Genomic DNA, 21,494 nt, shown 5'->3' on the forward strand with positions numbered 1-21,494 from the left:
AGTGTATTCCTCATGTATTTTGGAGCATTCTGGTTCGATGCATAAATATTTATGATTGTTATGTCTTCTTGTTGAATTGTTCCTTTTATTAGTAGATAGCATCCTTCTTTGTCTCTTTTAACTGTTTTATATTTGAAGTCTAATTTGTTGGATATTAGTATAGCTACTCCTGCTCTTTTCTGGTTGCTATTTTTATAAAATATCTTTTCCCAACCTTTCACTTTCAACCTATGTTTATCTTTGGGTCTAAGATGTGTTTCCTGTAGACAGCATATAGAAGGATCCTGTTTTTTAATCCATTCTGCCAGTCTATGTTGCTTGATTGGGGAATTCAGTCCATTAACATTTAGTGTTATTACTGTTTGGGTAATACTTTCCTCTACCATTTTGCCTTTTGTATAATATATATCATATCCAATTTTCCTTCTTTCTACACTCTTCTCCACACCTCTCTCTTCTGGTTTTTCATATCTGACTCTAGTGCTCCCTTTAGTATTTCTTGCAGAGCTGGTCTCTTGGTCACAAATTCTCTCAGTGACTTTTTGTCTGAAAAATTTTTAATTTCTCCCTCATTTTTGAAGGACAATTTTGCTGGATATAGAATTCTTGGTTGGCAGTTTTTCTCTTTTAGTAATTTAAATATATCATCCCACTGTCTTCTTGCCTCCATGGTTTCTGCTGAGAAATCTACACGTAGTCTTATTTGGTTTCCCTTGTATGTGATGGATTGTTTTTCTCTTGCTGCTTTCAAGATCTTCTCTTTCTCTTTGACCTCTGACATTCTTACTAGTAAGTGTCTTGGAGAACACCTATTTGGATCTATTCTCTTTGGGATGCACTGCACTTCTTGAATCTGTAATTTTAGGTCTTTCATAAGAGTTGGGAAATTTTCAGTGATAATTTCTTCCATTAGTTTTTCTCCTCCTTTTCCCTTCTCTTCTCCTTCTGGGACACCCACAACACATATATTTGTGCATTGCATATTATCATTCAATTCCCTGAGCCCCTGTTCAAATTTTTCCATTCTTTTCCCTGTAGTTTCTGTTTCTTTTTGGATTTCAGATGTTCCATCCTCCAGTTCACTAATTCTAACCTGTCTCTTGAAATCTACCACTGTAGGTTTCCATTGTTTTTTTCATCTCTTCTGCTGTATCTTTCATTCCCATAAGTTCTGTGATTTGTTTTTTCAGACTTTCCATTTCTTCTTTTTGTTCATCCCTTGCCTTCTTCATGTCCTCCCTCAATTTATTGATTTGGTTTTTGAAGAGGTTTTCCATTTCTGTTTGTATATTCAGAATTAGTTGTCTCAGCCCCTGTATCTCATTTGAACTATTGGTTTTTTCCTTTGACTGGGCCATATCTTCAATTTTCCTGGTGTGATTTGTTATTTTTTGCTGGCTTCTGGACATTTAATCAGATTTCCCTGAGTGTGAGACCCAGCTGTGTTCTTTCAGACACAGGTTGAAAGACTTTCCTGTGAAGTCTCTGGGTTCTGTTTTTCTTATTCTGCCCAGTATGTGGTGCTTGTCTGTCTGTGTGTCCACCAGCAAAAGATGTTGTGGCTCCTTTAACTTTGGAAGGCTCTCTCTGCTGGGGGCGTGGTGGAGACAGAGGAAAGGTTGTAGGCTGGTTTTAATGGCTTCAAATTGTGAAGTCCTGGGATCTGAATTCCTTGAGAGATGGATTCCACCTAAGTTTATTTCACCCCTCCGATGGGGAAGGTTCAGGTGGTAGAGAGCCCTGAAAGCAGCCTGTTTCTGCGTTTGGGGCAGTTGCAACCTGTGTAATCCCGGCGCTGAGTCCAGAGGTGACCAAGCCGCCATAGAAACAGCTGTAGAAGGCTCTGTTTCACCCCCTTTCCTCTTTTTCAGTTAGCCCATTAGGCGACTTCTGCCTTGATCAGTTTCACCTGAGCTGGGGGCCTATTTTTGTAGTCAGAATTTGTTTATTAATGCCACTATTGGTGTTTGGTTGGACTCAGTCCCTGCTACTGTTGGAGACTCTTTCCTTTCCCTCTGGAAGCCACCTGTGGGGGAGGGGCACCGGCCGCTGGCCACCACAGCTTGTGGAACTCGCTGATCCGAGCCTCGCAGCCGGACCGGGAAGCTGCCTGTCGGGGAGGGGCGCCAGTCGCCGCAGCTTGGGGAACTCGCTGATCCGAGACTCTTAGTCAGTCCGGGAAGCCGCCTGTGAGGGAGGGGCACTGGCCGCCAACTGCCACGGCCCGGGAAAGCGCGCGCTGCTTGGGGAACTCACCACTGCGGAATCACGCAGCTGGTCCAGCCGGTCCAGACTGGGGTACGCTGTGTGTCTGATCTCTGTCGTGGCTCCGGGAGCTGTTCTGTAGTGTTTCTGGTTATTTAGTAGTTGTTCTGGTTGCGGAACTAAGACGCGCGCACCTTACTAAGCCGCCATCTTGGCCCCTCCTCTGCCTGTCCAATCTTGATGTACGTAATTTTCCATTGATCATTGATGGAGTCTCAGTTCATGTACTGCATAGGCTAAAGCAAGGGTGAGGGGCATATAGCAGACAGTCCTGGAGATATGCTGATGCACTCAAATTTAATTTAAAGGGGAAACTGGTAATATGGCCATTTTTTAGTAATTGTATTAATTATACTTGCATAGTTTTCTGTAAAATTATACAACTAATTATCTAATTACTTGTATGATTGAAAGAGTGATGCCAAGAGCCAAATAAGAAAGGACCTAGAAGCCCAAAATGGAATCCTCATGTAGTAGGTAGGAATCAGAAAAGTAGACAGGGAAATAGGAAATAGGGACATGGAAGGTGGCATAGGATCCAATCTGAGTCTGCTTGACAGAATATGCATCTAATGGTTGTGGCACACTTCTGCCTGATGATGCCACCTGATGCCTGATACCCCAGATGTTTCAACCCCTATCTCTCTGAATATAGATTTTAGTAAATGAGAAGAAACATATTGGCAAATGTAAGGTTAGCCTGGGAATTAGGGTGGAGAAATCTTTATACTTCCCTCTTCGCCACTCATTTTAATGTAAATCTGTAAGAATAGTAGGTAATATAAGTGAATAAAATAATGATGATACCTTCTTCTCCTAGTTTATATGAAAATGTCTTTGAAATCGCTGTCTTCTTTCCCATCCTAAACTTACTGATCAATGGCAATGTTTAGGAGTTTCCAAAGATTAAGTTTTCAGATTTCTGAGACTGTAGAAGCTGATAGTTATCATAAGAAGATTGCTGTTGAATATTGAATATTCAAAATTGAAAAGAACTAGACTGAACTTGCAAGAGAATAAAACTTTTTATTATTTACCTCCCCAGTTCTCTTTGCTCTCTGAGAATACATAGGTAGCTTAGCATTGAGTGGCCGGGCTGGCCTTCCTGTTGCTTCTCTAATTCCCAGCCTATCACTTTTTTAGAACATTATTAAGGTCTATAAATATCTCTGCTTGGGTCCAGCTACACATTTTTTTGACGAAGAATGTAGTTTGAGAAAGGTGAAGAAAACAAGAGTTCCCCTCGGTAACATTTAATTAACTTATCTCCTAAGGATAATTTAAATTTGGTGCCAGGACTACTTTTTGAAGTATAAAAGAGTGAAACAAAAGCCCTGAAAAATCTAGACCTTTCTTTCTTTACCTTTATTACATGGATTATCATGGAAATTGAAGGAGTTGGGACTGAGAAGATGTGATAATATTGGGAAATTATGAAAATTTCTGTTTCAGAGATAGGTTCAACTAGGACAACTGACTGACTCAGAATGCATTGTGGACATCAAATGGCCAATAGAAGTTTCTAAGATTTTTCAAGGCAAATGTTGCCTATCTCTCACCAAAGACAATATCCTATGTCTTGTTAATTATACTTCCTAAGTGTCTCCAGAATTCATTGATTTCTCCATTGCTGCATTTTTCTCAAGCCCTCGTTATTTCTTGCCTGGATCACTGACTGTGATAGCCCCTCACTAGATTCTCCTTCAATCTTGTACCTCTGGAATCTGTTCTGTGCATGATTGTCAGTGTGACCTGCCCACCATGCTTAAATTTTAATTCCCCATTTCTTTCACTACAAAGTTCAAGTTCTTTAATTTGACTATTGGAAGACTTTTCCTGACAGGCATCTATATAGTTTTCCAACATCATCTATCACCGCTTTCTTCTTTGTAGACTCTATGTCTCAACCAATTGCAACTACTTCATTCATTCATTTATCCACTTAACAAATACTTATTGGGCAGTCACTATTTGTGAGACACTGTTCTAAGCACAGAGGAGATGGTAGTAATACTTTCAGTTTTCAGAATGAACCCTGTTTCCCCTTGTATCTAGGAGGTTCCTCTTACTCCCAGGAATTCCTCCCTCTTTGTAAGTGCCCTTCTGACTTATTTCTGGTAAGCCTCCCCGATTCCCCAGGAGAAATTAGGTTAATGCTGGGTCCTCTTAGAGCCCTTTGCCTTTTATGCAACTACACACTGCTCAATCTACTCCCCTAGAGTGCAAGCCCTTAAGGCAATATATCTTATTCCTTTTTGCCCCCACCCCCACTCCATGATAGTACTTGTGCATAATCGATGTAATTAATGGGAGAGTCTTTGAACTACATCCAAATGGGCCCTGAGATGCTAGACTCTGCCTAATAATGGCTTGTCCTTCTCATAGGTATAGATGGATCTATTGTACCTTGAACTTTGTCTTTAAAGCAAGTTATGCAGAGGTGGCTATTTTCATTTTCTGAAGGATATCAGCCCTAAGGGAGAATAAATAACTCTGGCAAATTCTTTGCTAGAGTAGATTTCTTAAAAAATCCTGTTGGTGGCTTTTGCATGTGTGTGTGTGTGTGTGTGTTATATGTCTCTCCTTAGCTAGATGAGGAAATTTTTTAGAACTTTTATGCACCAGTAAGGCAAATGGAAGCTGTAATGTATTTCAGCACAGGCCACATTCCTGCCCTGAAGAGAGTCAGAGCATCCTCTCATATAGTGGTGCAGTTTTATTATAGTCTCATAAGGTGTGGGCAATCCCCTCTGTGGTCTGCTGAGAATATCTGTATACAGCAGGTTAATTTGGGAAGCCCTTGGCATCTATACCTGTAGGGGAGTGAAGAAAGCAGGTCTGGGCTTCAACCAGTCATACAGAGAGGTCTGGAGCTGGGATGGGCTCAGCCTGGAGGCAAAGAGGGTTAGGCTTTTATGCTCCTATTTACACAAGTCATCATGTGTGAGCTTCTCCCCCTCCCTCTGCCCCATTCTCTTCCAGCCTGATAGATGGAGGCTCTCTCTTCAGTGGAGGATAACTCCCCCCAGGGAGGGAATCAGGTGAGAGCTGAAGTGGCCAACAGTCCCAGTAGCTGGGGGAGTGAATGCTTCACTTCTGAAAGGGTGGATAGAGACCTGGGCTCTAGTATCTTGCAGCTCCCAATCACTTAGTGAGAAAATCCAGTGCTGAAGCTCAGGATTATTGAAACAATTTAAAATATCTGCCCACTTCCCCCCTGCAGGGAGATAAGGAAGGCCAAAAGCAGGGTAGGAATAATATATCCCGGGGTTTGGCAGATTCATTTCTGTGCTTTTTTGCTGTCAAAACTTGTTCATTTGTTCACCTATGTAGCCATTGGCTCAAGGAAGTTGAGATCCCCTGTCCCATGGGGATAAATATGATTACTCTTAGCTGATCATGGTCATTCTATTCTGCTTGCCAGAGATTGATTTAAGAAGAGGCATGTGACCCTTCTGGCCAATGAGAGATGAGGGGAAGTCTACTGGGTTGCTTCTCAGATAGATTTGCTCCTAAAAAGAATTAGGCTTGCAGACACAGATACCTTTTTTGACTCTGGATGTGGCTGGGTGAGGAAGTGATGTCCAGAGCTGCTGCAGCCATTTCGACCATGAAAGGAACCAGCATAAGATGGCAAACCAAGATGCTAGAGATTGCAGAATGAGAAGGCAGCAAGAATAGTTCTTGATGTGTTGAGCTGTGGAACTAACCAACCCTGTAACTCCCCTTCTCTTGACTTTCTTAATGAGTGAAATAATAAAAGTCCCCCTTATTATTTAATAGAAAAAAGATGTGTAAAATCCTTCAATTAGTCTCTGGCCTTTTGTTGATCTGCAATTGCAGAATCACTGAGATCTAAATAACTCAAAGTACATGTAGACTAGAATGGGGAGTCATCTCTAACTTTTGCCAGCCCCAGGGCAAAGTTAATAAATATTTGACTAATTCATTCTTTAATTCAACAAATATCTGTTGGATCCTGACTATGTGAGCAAAAAGACAAAGATCCCTGTCCTTGTGGAGCTAACATTTTCAGTATATAAATGAATGGTCCATTTTAATATACTTTTGGGTTTATTTAAGTTTATTCCACAATGAAAAATTAATGCCCCAAACTGACAGTTCTTATATAATCAGGTCCAGTAGCAAGTACTACCTGACATCAAGTTGTATCACCAAGTTGTGATACAAATGAGATCCAAGTTTGGCAGGATGTCAGGTGCTCCATTCCTATCACTAAATGGAGTCTGGAATTCAACTGTTGTCCTGAGCCTGCTGTTGAATGAGCAGTATGTAAACATCTGTGTGGCCACCAAGATTCGGCCCTTTGCTCCTGACTCCAACCCTGTCATGTACCTAGACTTTGGCCTCTGTTCTTGGTGTGCACTTCATTTCCTGCTAGTAATGGATATCAGCCCTGAACCCCAGCCAAGCTGTCTGGGCCTGAGAAGCTGAGTAGTCTTGCCAACCCTCTTCTCTGGGGGATCTGGATCCTATCCCAGTGTTCTCCCCTCTACAGTCCACTGGCTAATGTCCTACTACAACCCAGACAAACATCAAACTGTCATTCATTGAATAATAACATTTCCTACATAACCAATTTCTGGTGCCATGCTCCCACCTGGCATATTTGAGGTGTTGACTATCAACATTAATTTGGATTGGACTCAAGTTTGGCACATTCCCTTAGATGCTGAAACTGCGGGGGGTGGGTCGGGGTGGCTCTATAGGCAAATCCATCAAGTTGGCCCCACCAAGTCTTGGCTTACCTCATGCTCTACGAGCCTGAGGTTCTCAAGGCTAATCAGATCAGAATATGAAAGAGTAAGCTATTTCAGCATTCGTTCTGTAGTGTCTGCTTTTCTAAATAATTCTTTAGGTTATAATAAATCTTAATAATAGTTATAAGTAACATTTTATCCTGTCTGCAGCAGATGAAGCCTCCTGCAAAATAATCATTTTTAAAAATTGTCTAAGATTCAGATGTTGAACCAAATGCCTACGAGATTTGCAAGCAATGTTGTCCCAATCCAACATATCATTCAGACTGCAGACCATTGTTTCTTCTAACTTCAGCACTGATAAATATTTATTAAGCCTCTACTCTGTTCATGGCACTATACCAGGGGCTGCTCAACAACTTTTACTTTCCAAGAAAAATAAATTCAAAGGTGGAATAAAAAACCCAATCTCATGAAACTGGACTGATTTTGCTACTTGCAAACTCAACATACTGCAGCTGTGTGCTTAAACCTGGTTCAAACAGGATGATTAAATAAAACATTATTATTGTTGGGAATATAATACCATCTGAATAAACAACCAAAGTGAAAACTGTCTCTGAAAAGTAAAACATATGTATATGCAGACTGCAAGGAAGTCAGATATTTCTCTGCTGTTCTGTGACATGGTCACATCAGAATGTCTTCCCATTAGTCTTGAAGATATTTAAAGATGTTTGCCTTTAAAGTATTTGTGAACTCTACTGGCAATTAAAATCTTATTATATTTTACTTCTTTTTGATGTGACATTTTTGTCAAATGATTGTCTGGAATAAATCAGCTTTGACTTTTCAGATTAAGAATGTTATTCCAGAGTTTCAACAGTTGTAGCACATATTTATATTTTGTAGTACACTTACTAACAATGAATATAAACACAGAGACAAAGAAAAATTATGCACGTTGGATAAGAACCAGGCTATTTGTGTCACTTGAAACTTCTTGCAGCAGGCTTTTAATGTTTGGATTTTAATTACATGCTTGAACAGTTAAGATATTTTAGTTCTTATTTTTCAGATATGTATTAGTGGAAAAGAGATTGAAAAATGGGCTGTACCAATGAGTGTCTAGAGATTTATGTATTTATTCGATTATATTTGAATTAAAATTATAAATCTTTTGATTTTATACTTCAATTTTTACACATAAAATCCTATATGCTTATAACTATACAGAAAAAAAATCTTGCTCAAGTAACTAATAAATCAGCAAGGTTTTAGATAATTCTGACACTATTACAATCTATTCCCAAGGGTATTTTGTTCTACAAGATTTTCTGGTCAAGAACAATATTTTATAGATGAAAGGATAGTTGGCTTGTGGAGGAAAGCATTTGGTCTTGAATAGTGCTGAAGCAAGGAAATGGGAAATATCATTACACAATAGATATTTCTGCATACTAGTAAGCTAAACCCTCATGGTTGCAAATGATTTTCATAGATTAATAAAGGTCCCTTGTTTCCTGAAACAATTCAACATTTTTAATAAAAGCCATGCCTTCTTCCTAGATGATGAGAAGCTAGTTAAGAAAGCTGCTCACTCCCATATTATTTCCATATACCATTCAATAATGTTAATGTGTAAATAATAATTTTCTTGTTTCTTGAGGCATATACCATGAAGCTCAGAATCAGGTTAATATCTAATAAAATTATGCAGTTAAGTAAGAATAAGTTGTCATTTTCAGAGGTAATACCAGAGAATATTTTTTCAACATTATGTGAAATAAACGTCTTAGTAATTAAGTCAAATAGCAACAGGAAGCACTATCACTTGGCACTTAGTGAATCCTTGCTGTGTGTCTAGTATTTTGCTAAATATTTTATACATTTCTTTCATTTAACTCTCGTTAGAGCCCTATGAAGTCTGTTCTATTATCATCCTTACTTTAATGCTGCAGAAAACAATGTTGTGAGCAGAGGCTAGGTGGCCTGTGAGAAATGGCTAGGGAGTTGGAGACCCTGAGCCAGGAAATCTCACTCAACTTCCTCTGCTCCAACAACATTTTACTCGTGTCTCTCTTATACAAGTATGTCTTATCTTCCCTTTTAAACTGTAAGCTCATTGAAAGGAAAGGTCACTTCTTGTTTTTCTTTTTGTTCATTGTTTGCTTTGGGCATAGTAGGGGTTTATAGATGTTTAGTGGAAGGAACATCTATAAAAATGCAGTAATAATAATGATATCATATATAGTAATAGTTATTTTTTACTTTTAAGTATTAAATAGAGTTGTCTCAAGTGATTGCTGCTTTATGTATTTTAAAGGTCCAGTATATACCTTTTTTTTTTTGCATGGGCAGGTACCAGAATTGAATCCAGGTCTCCAGCATGACAGGTGAAAACTCTGCCTGTTGAGCCACCATGGCCCACCCTAAAGGTCCAGTATATAGATTGACACTACTATTACTGATTTCATCAATTGTCATTTGCTATTCTGATTTAAGCAAAGTAGCCCATAAATTCCTTGATATTGTTTTGCTGCCGAGGGGTATAATCATTTATTCAACATATATTTATTTAGCATCTACCATCCACAAACCCCTGCTGCAGGTGTTGAGGTTACAGTGGTGAACATAGGACAAGTTCTGTGCTTTTTTGGAGCTTAAGTTCTAGTATAAGTAAACAGATCACAAAGGAGTAGTAGAGCTATTAAGAAAATAAAACATGGTCATGGGATTCAAAATGATAGGAGGGATTCAGAATATTAGCCTGGGCAGTTGCATAGTTGGGAAAGGCCCTGCCTTGAAGCTTAAAGTTTAGCCCGGATCTGAAGAGGGAGAAGGACATGAACTTGTCCCGCATGAAGAAAATAAAAAAGGATAGAGTAATTGGAATATAGTGACCCAGCATCCTTTCTGCCTCTCTGAAGCCCAGCACTGCCCATTGCCATTGCAGACTTCCCTGCTGAGTATTGATTAGATAATTACAAATCAAATATCCCTGTGAAAGATTCTAGTGCCAGAGTTCCATTTACAATTTCAAGTGACATATCATTCTTGTCATTTACTGCTGGATGATGTAGAAATGACTATGGGACATTATCTTTTCTCACCCCTCTGCTTCTCCATCCTGCGTGGATCCACCCATGTGGTACTACCTTCCCACCCCAGAACATTTCAGCTCTACCTGACAAATAGTCTCCTATTCAGAGTGTTCCTTTGTCCTCGTTATGATTAGTTCCTGCCTCTCTCAGAAAGATCACTATTCTGAGTCATTTGCTTCTTTTCCTCTAAGACTGTCCTGACACCTGGCTCACATTCTTATCCTCTGCTCCCAGTCCTGTTATCTTCCCTGGCTTCACTATTCTTCTACCTTTCTAACTCTAGTTACCTTTTCATCCCCCCCCTCAGATGCTGACATCCTTGGACATACTGTGGACAACTATACCTTCTATATTCCAGCTCTCTCCTTAGACCTTATTCTCCATAGACCTCCTTTTGTGTCCCAAGACATCTCCTATCTCATGGGCTCTATTTTATCCCAGTTGATCTATGTACATTGGCCCTATTTATGTCTCTCCCCAGCTTAGATCCCATGACTGAATGCCTGACTCACTCGTTCTCACTAATGTTCCCAAATCTCTTGTATCTCTGTACTTTCACATGCATAATATCTGGGCTACTGAGTGGTCCCAGAAAAAAGTCACTTAATGGGTGGTGCAATGGTGACTGAGTGGTAGAATTCTCACCTACCATGCCGGAGACCCAGGTTCGAGATCTGGTGCCTGCCCATGTAAAAAAAGAAAGAAAAAGTCGCTTGATAGTTGCCGAAGTCCAATAATATATCCAGCTTAGCTGGGGCCTAATACACGCTTGGCAGCCATATTCCTTGTCCTTGGTCAGTAACTTGTAACACTCCTCTCAGGAACTTCTCCAAATGTCTGCCAGTCCTCCACTTAACATCTTTCTTAACTCTCTGTGGATTCCTTGGCCTTTCATTCTCTTGAGAAAATTGAAGTGTTTAACAGTTCAAACACACATATCTTCCTTCAAATTTTGGACCATCCTTAATTCTCCCTCTAATTTTAGGGAATGAGGTGCCTCCTCCTTCTTAAAGCCAGGCCTTCCGCTTAGCTTCTCAATTAGAATTCCATTGTCTGCGCTCCAGTTTCCTCAAGTGTCTTCAGCTTTTCCTCCTCTCTCAGTTTAAGTATCCCTGACCTTGCACGTCCCTTCCATGTCAGCTCCATACTTCTTAGTCCCTCTCTGTGGTACCTGTTGAGAGCTGTCTATACTTCACCATCACTACTTCTTCACTTTACATCCCACCCCACCCCCCCGTTGGAATGTGGCTTCTTCCTCTCTCTCCTGCAGCAACAATATTCTGGCTAACAAGAAGTGAACTTCAAGTTGCTGAATCTACTCAGTCTTTTTCTTTTTAAAAAATTTTATTTTATTAAAGAATTTGTAAATTTACAGAAGAATCATGAAGAAAGCACAAAGTCACTCCTACCCCTTAGTATCAACACTTTGCTTTACGATGATATATTTGTTGCAAATGGAGAAAGAATATTATTATACTTGTATTATTAACTGTAGTTAATGATTAATGTTAGGATTTACTGTGTGTGTTGTACAATGCTATGGTTTGCTTTTTAAAATTTTTTCCTTCTAGTCACCTGTATACAGCCTAGAATTCCCCCTTTTAAGGACATCCAAATATATTCAATTCAGTGGTGTCAATTACCTTCACAATGTTGTGCTATCATCACCACAAGCCATTATCAAAACTTTTCCATCATCCCAGAAAAGCTCTATACAATTTCCCTTTCCTACCCTGACCCCTGGTAACCTGTATTCTAGTGTCTCACTCTATGAATTTGCTTATTCTAATTATTTTATATCAGTGAGCTCATACAATATTTGTTCTTTTTTTCTGGCTTATTTCACACAACATGATATCTTCAAAATTCATCCATATTGTTCGATGTATCAGAACTTCATTTCTTTTTATGGTTGAATAATAAGTCCATTGTGTATATATACATACATTTTGTTTATCCGTTCATCTGCTGATGGACACTTAGGTTGCATCCATCTTTTGGCAATTGTAAATAATGTTGCTATGAACATGCCGACAATTCTTTTAACCACACTTCTCTATTCATTTAGCTTGAAACTACCTTTCTGAAACCATTCCTTCCTTTCCATGACACTACCCTCTTGTGGGTATCATCCACCCTCTCTGGCTATTACTTCTTTGTCTCCAGTGTCTGTCCTTGTTTCTCTGCATAAGCCTAACAGGTGGTGCTTAGAGTTCTATTCTGAGCCCACTGATCTCACTTTGCATATGCTTTCTTGGAAAAGGGCAGATGGAGTACAGTTCTTATTTAACTTTATAGCATTTGCTACCACCTGTGTGCTGACTTGTCCTCAAAGATGCCCAACAAATTTAGCTTCCACTTGGAAAGCCCATTACTAACTGAAAAGCCAGCCCCCAAATTATTTTAAAATCCTCCATACCAGGTCTTCTGTTACTCACACACACTCCCACAAATGATGGTGCCAGTATTCCCTAGAAACCAAAGCCAGCAATCTGGGGATCATGTGGAACTCCTCCCCAGTCATGTTCCATATCCAGCAGCTGCATCCTGCTGATTTCACCATCCAAATGTGGCTCTTCTGCATTTCCTCTTACACTTCAGCTCTGCTGTTACTCTCCTAGTAGTGGTATCCACCCTTACTGATTTGATCATTGTTTTAGCCCCATCATCTGCCTCACCTTCCCGAGCTGAACCACGTCTCCTTCCAAAAGAGGAAATCTGACCCTGTCAGGTCCCTGATTAAATCCTGAATGGATATACTCTCACTTCTCCACTGCCAGTTTTTCACAGCACTTCACAACACTTACTACATTGAATTGCAATCCTGTTTCCCAGATGAGGCCAGATGCACCTCAGTGGCCAACACCTCTTTCTATGGCCTTGCTTTCTAGGATTCTGCCCAGCACACAACACGCATTTAATTAAAAAAAAAAACAAGTTAAACTAAATAGATTAGAGTTAAATGGTCATGTAACTCATGTTAACATCCGTATTGGAGAAAAACGATGGCCACAAGTAATTATATGGTGAGCATCTAATATATGCTACAATGGATATTGGTTTATTAGATATTTGAGCCAAAAGGCAGGAATGGAATAAAGAACATGGATTTTGAGTGAGAAGGACCTTGAGTTAACTCTAACTGGGCCACTTGGCAGCTGTAACTTTGGGAAAGGAACTGGACATCATTTTTCTCCATTGTTAAAGGGGTCACAGTGCATTTCTTGAGGGGTAGATGTAAATTCTAAATGAGATTGAAAATTCTGGCATGAAAGTTTAACACAACTGTCTCTGAGATTTGAATCTTTGTCAAAGTATGACAGATGCTGAAAAGGAGAGAATCTTTAGGCACCTTAAGGTCTCTAATTTCATGAATGAAGGGGCTCCTTGGGGTCTCAATGGGATTGTTTCTGTAGGGCTTTGAGAATTTTGTGCCAGGCAGATTTAAGAGTTCTTACTTTCTGAAACCAAGGGCAGTGGGAGTCTCTGTGTTGTTGCAGAGGGATCCATATGCTTGAAGACACAAAGAAGAACTCAGTATTTGTGTAAATAATGCAAAGAAAATGCTGTAAAAATTTCTAGAACATGTAGATAAGATCATAAGCAGAATCCATGTCACATATTCAGATGTATAAAAACAATAAGCTAACTTTTTCCCATAGTAACTCCATTTAGTACTTGTATCTTGCTGTTGGGTCTTAGTCCTTTCAGGTTTAAGCTCAGCTTGTTTAGGATTTTCCTCAACCCCTCCTCCCTGAGGCTGACTGGAGGCTCTGACAGCTTATGGAAGGAAGCATCTACTTTCAGGTCTTGCTCTGTCCTATAATAATGATGTCCCCTGGGATGTACCATCACTGAACCCGGTCCAGCCTGGAACATACACTGTCCATGTGGGGCCCTTTGTAAGACCTCAGGCTTCTGGATAAAGGCTGTCATTCTCAACCAGGAGAGAAAATCTCTCCCTTTCTCTGTATCCTGCTGCACAGAAGTGGCCATCTCTGTGTTAAGCTCACCAGCATCAACTGCTGCCTGGGGAGCGCTGGCAGCAAACTCAGCTCCATTCTCTTGTTGGGATGCACAAGAAGTCCCACAAAGTATAATCATTACTTCCTCTACTCCTGGATAGACAAATTGTTCTGGGGTCGAACACCACCCCTCCCCTGGAGCCACCCCCACACTTTGCAACTCCTTCCATGATTGGGATGGATGGTGAAGTCTTTCTTCATCCCTGAACCTCTGTACTTTCCTCCCTAGTTCTTAATATCTTTAGTGTATGTGTGGGGTTGTGGTGGGAGGGGAAAGGCAAGGTGGGATGTTCTGCTTCATTGCATCTTTTCCCCAATATTTGTTTGTTTTATATTTGGCCTCAGTTTATTTTTTTTTTTTTAACTTAAAGGCCAATATTTGAGATCTTTGTTCTCAGTCTTCATGACTGTTTTTCTAAGGCAATGGGGGGATTTCCATTCTAGATGTCTGGCCTGGAGAAAGGTCTGGAAGTTAAATGAAGAAATTAATTATGTGTACCTTGGGCAGGGGAAATAAGGGGGGGAATGGAAAACACATCAGTTAATATTGCTCTGCCATAAATTATGCAGTTGATGTTTCTACCACAGTGCTTGGTACAGAGTAGGGACTGGAAACGCACTGCACATCTGTTTCATGCTGGGACCATTAGCCCCTCAAAATGCTGACCTTAAATGAGGGACATGTGCTGACAGAATATCTAAGTTCACACAGAAAAGCAATAGCAGTAAAAATATGGTTGATGTCTCCTGACTTTTGATTCTGAGATATGCTATTCTCCAGGGCAATTAACTTAGATAAAGCATTTATTTCTTTTACTATTGGGTCTTTTTGGGCTTACATCATATAAATCATACAAGACTAGAAAAAGAAAGCACTCTATTCATTTAACTTATGCATAATTAGAAATAATTTTATAAATTGTATTAAATTTGAGTCTATTTCATTATTATGAATGTTATAGAATATTTGGAAATGGCTTAATATACAAGACCTTTGCTTTGGAAAACTATTATAACTTCTATACTTTCAGAGTAAGTTATTTATATTTTTAAAGAGTTTCGTTCACTAGCTATAGTTCTTCCCTAATATATTCATTCATTCAACAAATATTTATTGAGGTCACAGCAGTGGAGAAAGTCAAAATTCCTGCCTTTGAGGAGCATACTTTCTTGTGAGAGAGACAAAATATAAATAAAATAAATTGATAAATTATTAAGTGTGCTAAAAGTTGACAAGATCTATGGAGTAAAATAAAGCAGGAAAGTCGTCAGAAGATGTTGAGAAAGGTTTGGAATTTTACATTTTTTTTTAATCTGCTCTGCATCTACTTATTGAAGTGTACTTTGAAAATTATTGCTTTTTTTCCTCCTTTCTTTGTATATATGTTATATTTAACAATAAAAAATGTTTTGTTTTTATTATAAAAAAATCTTTACTTTTTCTCATATGTTACCCCGGAGAACAAAATCACCTTTGGATGACAGCCACTGCTCAAGGGATTGCAATAATTTAACACAATCTACTCAAAGTTAATATTGTACTACTTCACATAGAATATGGGAAACTTGCAAGGGTATATGGTTCACTATACACTTCCTTATAATTTGTCTTATTGTTAACATATATGTGGAATCTATATATGTTATAAATCTCACAATGCAATATTATGCTTTTTGCTTCAAACATGTCTTTTATCAAGATTAGTGGAATAAAAACTCCAAACTCTCTCCCCCAAATTCTACATTTTTAAATATTGTTGTACTTCCATCTCACCTCCACAGGCAGATACATTCCCTGGGCCCCAGGAGTCTCATTGTACAGATAGCATCATCCAGAACCACCCTGACTTCCAGTTGGGTTCAGCCAATGGGAACGCAGGAGGAGAGAGAGGTAGGAGTGTTGTTCTGTCCTTCTCAACTGCACTGAAGCTCCAGCAACAGCTGTGTTCCTCAACAGCCCCCACTCATCACAGGACATCCCTTTATCCACAGCTCCAGCTCTTACCAGTCTCCCTATCTTTACTCTCCAGGTTTAATGGCTTGGTAATGCCTTCTCGCTTTTGCTAGCCATCATGTGCTTCACCTACTTTTGTTGGTGCACTCATTTCTGCCCATATATTGATTGGTAAGTAGTCTTTTCTTGAACTCTCCAATAAATCCTTTCAGAGTGTGCATTTTCTGCTGTGACTCGGACTGATTCAGCTCCTAAACTATTTCAAAAGAGATATAACATTACTTATTGGTGATAATAAAGTTTTCCTAAAACTTTTACATGAGCATGTTCATTGCAGCATTATATTCAGTGGCAAATAAAATACAAATAACTTATATAACCAAAAGGCATATGATTAATGATGTTACAGCATTAATAAACATTATTAGTAAATGATCTTATATCAACATGATAAGATATTATTACATCAACATGATAAAAATCTTTTATAAATGAGACTTAAGAAAACTGTAGAAAACATGGAAATATAAATAAAGTGCCAGGCGTGGAACGGATCTACTGTAGGATTGCAACTATGTAAAAAATACAACTGTTTATGGATAGGGACAGAAAGATAATATGCAAATATGAAGATAATTATGCTTGGATGGGAGAATTTAGTGATTTGTTTTTAATTTCAGACGTTTATATCATTAAAAATTTGTAATTATTTTAAATGTTATGTGAGCAGCAATATTAGCATATAAAATATTATATTTATATAAACCAAGATAAATGTTCCAAGCAAGGAAAAACAAGTACTAAGTTCTTAAATTAGTCTTTTTAATTTTAAAACCTAGTCATAAATTATTAACAGATGCATGATTAAAATACAGATCTTCTTAAATAGAAAATATAATTTTATGGATAGTTTCTAATGACTTGTAGTGAAGGCACAATCACTTAAACAATCAGCTTTAGAATTAAATGTAAGCAAAAGAAAACTCATCAATAACTGGACAATGATATTATATAACCTAATTCTTAGCCTTGTGGTGTGTGTTCAACAGCCTTTATATCTTTTAGGTACCTTCTAAAATGTTCAGATTTCAATTTATTATACTGAAATCACATGACTAGATTTTAAGGAGAAAATAATGAAAGAGGAATGAATAATTATCTGAAGTGCAGGTTTATCTTAGATTTCTTAATCAAGAATGTATAGGTAAATCTGATTATTTAGGCAACGCTCGTGAGGGAACCGTACCCTTCTCTGGAATTTTGAAAAGTGATATTCCAGGACTTATTGGAAATAGAGATCATCTTATGAAATTTTTGTCCAAGTAACTATGCTTAAATTTTATGCTTGGTATTTTAATCAATTCACTATGTTTTTGGCTAGTATTCTAATATTAAGTATTGTGGACTTTATCTCATTCATCAGTTGTTACTCTTGAGGTATCCAGAGGCAACAAACATCAAATCATCATGGCCTTGAAAGGATACTAGTTGGCTTTGTTAGGGGTTGGACAAATAACCTAGTCAGTGTCATCCAACTCTAATTTCAATTAAACACCGAAATCCTTATTTGTTTCTAACAATGGTCTCTATTGAATGAAATAGTTGACCATGTAAATGATGCAGAGTAGCAAAAGACCCAAATGTCACCACAAGGTATGCAATATGCATGTTTTGCTTTAATGCTACGGGACTACTCAAGAGTAATTTTTCCTACTCATTTTTCTGATTTTTTTAACAAGCTCACTTACTCTCTGACTGTGTATTCTCCTGCCTATCCTTTAGATGGGTATAAATTATTTTAGTTTAAAAATCCCCATCAATCAGGATGCTTTTTTAAAATTGAAACTATTATACTTTCCTAAAACAGACCAATTTAGACAAATTCCTTTAAATGCAAATCCGAATTACATTTTTTAAATATGAAGTCATTCATTCGTTTTAGTCAATGTTTACCACATATACCTGTGTACTTTTTGCCAAGCACCAAATTATAATGTATTGATCTATACAAATGAGACAGCATATAAAGAATGGGCGTGCAACATAACAATAAAGGTTCTTTGCCTACTATGTGGTAATATTACATTAAAATATCTAAATTTATGGAGAACAAGAAAAAGAATTTAATGATGAAAGACTGAAAAATGAACTTAGAGGAAAAGCAGAATTCTGAAATTCTGAAAACCAATTTCTTTATGAACAGTAGACCATATGCAATACAATTATTGCCCCTTGATTGATGACTTTTATGGTGTGTGAGCTTTTCTAGATTCTTACAGGCTCACTGTACCTATCTTTTTCTCCTGTACCTATCTCAGGTTCCATTCTACAGCTGTTTTCTTATGGAATCCTAGTAAATTAGCCCACAAGAGGTCACCCACGCTCCAGTTTCTCGTTGTGTGGTTGGTTTGTTTTTTTTTTTTAGTTTATGAAAGAATATTGTTATATTTGTACTATTAATCACAGTCCTCATCCATCACAGGATTCACCACTGTATTATAAAATCCCATGTTTTATCCCTAGCTTTCCTTCCAGTGACCTACTCTATCCTAACCCTCCACTTTCAAGCACAATCATGCACATAATTCAATGCTGTCAATTACACTCGCCATACTGTGCTACCATCACTTCCATCCATTTCCTAACTTTTAAATTCAACCTAGTTATAAATTCTTCACACATTAAATATTCATTCTGCATTCTCTACCCACTTGCTATCTCCTGGTAACCTATATCCTAGATTTGAATTTGATGAGTTTACTTATTATAATTAGCTTATATGGTATGTGGTTGTCCGACTTTTGCCCTTTCTGCAAAGGTATTGAAAAAGATTTTGTTTTCTGTCTTCTACCTACTCATGGGTAGGTTTCTCTGTTTGTTCCATTAGACACAAAGGCAATAACTGAGAGTCAAGGCTGTGACAGGTAGGGCTCAGGAAGCTCAGGGAAGTTTGCAGCAGTTAAGGGGAGTTCTCAAGTCTATGTTATGGGTTCCTTAAGACAACTGAAGCATGAGAAGAAAGGGAAGCACAGCTAGGCACCTTCTGCACTCAAATTTCAGGAGCAGTACTATTAATCTTAGCACCCCTGGCCAGTAAGATTTCTGACTATTTATCTTTTGAGCCAGAGTCACTGCAACCTTCTTAAATTTGTTACATTATATAGGGGCAGAGCGTAAGGCAAGGCCTTCCTAATCTTTTCACTTCGTTTCTCTAAAAGGGGACTTTAAAACTTAACTTAGTTTGATCTAAACGTACATAAAAAGGAGATTTTATTTATTGTTGTTGGTCAAGTATTTGAACAATCTCATGTTTTTTATATAATAAAGAATGTTAAGATTGTAAAGGATGGGAAAAACTGTTTTAATCACAACACATGATGGGGTTTAGACGCGATGATTTCTAAAGGCCCTTCCAGCCCTAAACTGCAATGACTCTATTTCAATCTCCATGTTTTGTTTTTGTTTTTTTTTTTTTACTATAACATATCCCTTTCTATTTGAATGAGATTGCTTTAGGTGGGCGCTTTTCTTGATTGAATAGTCATCTTGTTATGGCACTGTGGTTTAGGAGTTTAAAGTCAAATAGCTAACATTTCATTTTCTGCAGTTACTGAGATTTTGTAAACAAGCTTTGACAGTGTTTTTGTAATTTATGTTTCAAAAGTCTGTGTTAATGAACCCATTATGTCATGAAATGCCCTTGCAATATGCTGAACACAAATCTTCCCTCCTATTCCTTTTTGGCAGTGGGGGACTTATGTACTTGTATCAGAGATGCTCAAGTGAATAATAATAGAGGGATCCTGAAATTTTATTTGACTTGAGTCACCACCAAGGAAAAATGAAACACTGGCTAGCCAGCAGAGTGGGAGTAAACCAGTCATGATGGATCAGAAAGCAAATTATAGTAACTACAATCTCAAAGAATTATATAATAAGCCTGTTTTAAAAAAACATTACCATCTACTCCACCATAATGTTAGCTGAGAAGGCACAAGTTTACTCACATTTGAAAACATTTCAAATATGTATGGGTGACAAGCATGTCATCAGCTCTTTGTCCAACTGAAATTATATTGTCAGGAGAGGATTGAGGCTGCACAGTGTTCTCTAACACTTACCTCGTCCCTGGCACTGTGCTCTGTGCTCAGGACAAAGGCCTTCCTAGACCTTACACACAAGTAACTCATAGTACAGTTGGGGAAAACAGACAAGAACTCCAGTATTACGTGTGTTCCAAGGCACACAGTTTATTGCAGTTTATACTCCTTGGAAACCAGTTTACATCTGACAATTGCTGTTTTCTGGGCAGCAGCTGTGAGTAGTCTTGGCCTGTGTGGACCCAAACTTGGTCATAGCTGTTCATACAGTCTTCCCTTCACTGGGTTACATATATTGTTAATACTGTGTGAGTTGAGTTTAATTTCACTTAAAAATACCTTTTCAAAAATTACTTTATGAGTCAACATTTGAACAAAACGTTATTCATACGCAGAAAGGCTGGGCTTAGTGCATTGGGTATATATTTGACATCAGTCAAGTAAATATTTATTGTTGGAGGGATTCAGTTTCATATTTTCTTGCAAATTAATAAAATGTTTTATGGGTTCTAAGAAAGGAGGGTACCTACAAGTTGAATAAATTGCATAGGTATTATTATTGAGATAGGCCCAAAAGGATTGCCTGTCATTCTGATATTCCACATGTGCTCTCCGAACCTGCAGCATCAGCAGCACCTGGGGACTTGTTAGAAATGCAGACTCTCAGGCTTCACCCAAGACTTAAGATCCAGGTGATTCACAGGCGCATTAAAGTCTAAGCAGAACTGACATCACATGCTAGCCAGCATAACCAAAGGCAGGAGGAATTGTCAATCCCCGTGAAGAAATGAAAGACATTTCAAAACAAGAAGTTGATGTGACCAATTCATTGATCATGCAAGACTATCATTAAGGTGTCAAATTCAATATCAGAAAACTCTGCTGACTTTGAAGAGAAGCTGCATAACTTTCAGTGACATGTGAGGCATTTGAAGAATAATTGAAATGGTGGGTTGGTTAAATAGGAAATGCTAACAAAACCCTGGGCTCTTTGATATGTCTCAAAAGCATACCAAAATAATTCTTTCAGTATGTATAAAATAAAAATTCCAAGGGATAAGAAAGCATTGTGTTTTAAATTTATTGGCAGCTCTTTGGTTCTTAGTGTTACATAAAATAATAGTGTGCCTCATAATTGATAGTGTCTTAGACATGATGAAAAAAGCAGTATAATACAATGTGCCACAAGTGATAATAGCAAGAAGCAAGGAACGCTAGAGAGCAAACAGGTGATCACAGGCCCCCCCACCCCCCACCCCCCATAGCCAGGGAAAGTTTATTTTCTTAAGCCAAGGTAAGTTAAGTGAAGAAGGAAATGGAGTAAG

At 38.3% G+C, this 21,494-nt stretch overlaps 1 protein-coding gene across 1 annotated transcript in view; it reads left to right on the forward strand.

The window, feature by feature from the left end:
• LOC143668988 (nephrocystin-1-like) overlaps window positions 1-21,192 on the forward strand; it is a 42,153-nt gene extending 20,961 nt beyond the window's left edge. The window contains 3 exon segments of the mRNA XM_077143575.1: window positions 15,898-16,006; window positions 16,146-16,240; window positions 20,794-21,192. The gene's annotated coding sequence lies outside the window, so the exon portion shown is untranslated.
• Window positions 21,193-21,494: the final 302 nt, after the last annotated feature.

The sequence above is a fragment of the Tamandua tetradactyla genome, chromosome 25 (assembly GCF_023851605.1).
Source record: "Tamandua tetradactyla isolate mTamTet1 chromosome 25, mTamTet1.pri, whole genome shotgun sequence".
Taxonomy (NCBI): Eukaryota; Metazoa; Chordata; class Mammalia; order Pilosa; family Myrmecophagidae; genus Tamandua; species Tamandua tetradactyla.